The sequence below is a fragment of the Mus caroli genome, chromosome 9 (genome assembly GCF_900094665.2).
Source record: "Mus caroli chromosome 9, CAROLI_EIJ_v1.1, whole genome shotgun sequence".
Classification (NCBI taxonomy): domain Eukaryota; kingdom Metazoa; phylum Chordata; class Mammalia; order Rodentia; family Muridae; genus Mus; species Mus caroli.
This window is the reverse complement of record NC_034578.1, coordinates 55,270,284-55,273,052: the sequence shown is the minus strand read 5'-3', so window position 1 is coordinate 55,273,052 and position 2,769 is coordinate 55,270,284.

Here is a 2,769-nt window from a genome sequence, read left to right as displayed (position 1 = left end):
TGTAGACCAGGCTGGCCTCGAACTCAGAAATCCGCCTGCCTCTGCCTCCCGAGTGCTGGGATTAAAGGCATGCGCCACCACGCCCGGCGAAAATTTTATTTTATGTGTATGAATGTGTTCTTTGCATGTATGTTTGTGTTCTCTGTGTGTTGTAATGCCTGTAAAGTCTACAAGGGAATGTTGGAACCCCTGGAACTGGAGTTATCAATGGTTGTGAGCATCTATGGGGGTGCTGAGACCTGAACTTGGGTCCTCTGCAAGAGCAGTAAATGTTCGCAACAACTGAGCTGCCTCTCCAGCCCTCCGGGGTTGTTCTTATAGCACAATCTGAACTATTCTGGATAAGAAATGATAAAATCCAAATCCATCCCCCACCACATCGCTAGTATCTATGCATCTTCGCCCCAGTGACCTAATAATTTCTCTTGACAAATTATCTGTCAAATAGGGACAACGATCATTGCAACTTTGAAAGACTGTAAGAAGAAAAGATGCATAAGTTTATGTGCAATATTTTGAACAATTTCTGTTGTGTTACATGCACTTCAATGTTGATCATGACACTACTACAGCTCAGACTCCAGCCTACATTTCCCCTCCCCAATGGTACAATATCATGATTGCAAAAGCTGACTCAGGAGCAATCTTTTACCTATGGGTGTTACCATTCAAAGCACTAAATTATAAAGAACCCTTTTTACCTAGGGAAAACATCAGCAGGTCCTCACATGACATAACAGTACTATTGGTTTCTGCCTGCTGTTAAGACACACAACTAAAATCTCCTATTGATGTGGGAACCTCTTTAAAGGAATTTAGAAATCGAGGTTTGGGGGTTATTGTTGTTTTACAGCTTACCAGACATAGTAGCTCACACCAATACTTAGAAGGCTGAGGCAGGAGAGTCACTACAAGTTCCAGGTCAGGCTAGGATATATAAATCCAGACCATCAGCCTATGCTACAGAGAACAAAGTCCTGTCTTAAAACCAAACCGATTATTATATACACACACTAACAAAACTCCAAATGCAGATGTGCCCAAGGATTGTTAAGATCCTTGTAATGCACCAGAAGAGCCCTAGGGGTCCTCAGAGCTCAGGCTGAAACACTTTCCTGGCCTCCAGCGAATCCCTTGGAGGTCTTCTTTCCAGTGTTGGTAGCACCCCCTGGTGGTAAGGCCTGTAATTCCCAAATGGAAAGTCTTCCCTTGGTTTGTTTTGATGTGATTCAATTGGAACCTTGGCCGATTGGTCAAAACGACAGAGTTATAGGATTCCTAGAGATGCTCTTGAACTTCCTAATGGTTTCCTGTCTTCATCCTGCAAAGATCTCTGCACCTTTAAGCTCCTTCAGTCATATATATTGCCCCACTCATCTTGACTGCTGTCATTCGAATCTGACTAAAGCAATATCCTTGGGCAAACTCCACACTCAGGGTCGGCTAAGGTTAGAATAATGTTTGTTCCCTGGACAGTAGCATGGGATGCTTCTCATTTTTTAGAGAGAACTTTGGGTACCATATCCACTTTGATGACTGACTAATATAGGGATGAGGATGAAGCAGACCAGCCTAACAGCCGGGTTATGCTCTCTATGACTGGAGTTGGATCTTAGGGGCTAATCCTTGCCCATATTTGGAAATAATTGAATGAAAGACATGAATATGCCTATAGAAATTATAGCATCCCTCTTATAAAGTTTATATTGGATAACCTCCAGTAGTCAGCTAGCCAGACTAGCTTGGGGACAAATTGCTCCTGAATGCTGCATGTACTCGCAGACACAGGGAACAGCAGTGAGTGAACATGCTGTTTCCCAGTACTACTGGGAAATGTAGGGTACGAGGGGGGAGCAAGACTAGACATTTACATGCCCTCTCTAAGTGGCAGGTCTCAAACTTGCTTAATTCCTTCCCACAATGGCTCACCCGAAACCTCACTTTTGAGCCCTCAGGGAGAGGAGCGAGTAAAGAGAAGCTGAGAAAGTTACACTAATGAAATGGTCCTCTGTGGCTACACATTAGAACCAACTGGGAAGCATGAATAAAACGCAGCACTAAAAGAGAAATGCACACCACCCAGCCTCTGGAGATTTCAATTCCATCATCTGGGGTGGGGCCCAGTTTATGTAGATACATAGCAATCTCTAATGTGCTGTTGAGTAAATGCTCTGCGTTTCCAGCTTTGATGAACCTTAGAACAACCAGAGAACTATGAAATAATTTCAATCCTAGGGCAGGGGCACTAGCTGAGTGGGTAAGAGTGCTTGCTCCACAAACATGAGGATCTGAGTTCAAATCCCCCACATCCACATAAAATGCCAGATATTGTATGCATGTGTGCCTGTAACCTTGTGGGTGACAGAGACAGGAGGATCTCTAGGACTTTCTTGCTACCATCCTTGCTCTAGTTTCAATTCAAGGCTCTGACTCAGGAGACTAAGACAGAGTGATCGAATAGGACATCAATATCCTCCTCTAGCTTTTGCACATGCACACTACATGCAAATATACCACGTATACACATAAATGAATAAATAAATAAAATATTATCTATGTCTTTTTTTAAAGTTTCAATCTCTAGACCTTATCAATTAAATCAGAATCTTGGAGGGAAGTGTAATGTTAAGTCTCTCCAGTTGTGGCTCGAGAAATGGCTCGGTAGTTAAGAGCTTTGGCTGCTCTTGCAGAAGATTTGGATTCTGTTCCCAGCACCCACATGGTGCCTCAAAGCCATCTGTGTTTCAAGTTCTTTTTTTTTTTTTTTTT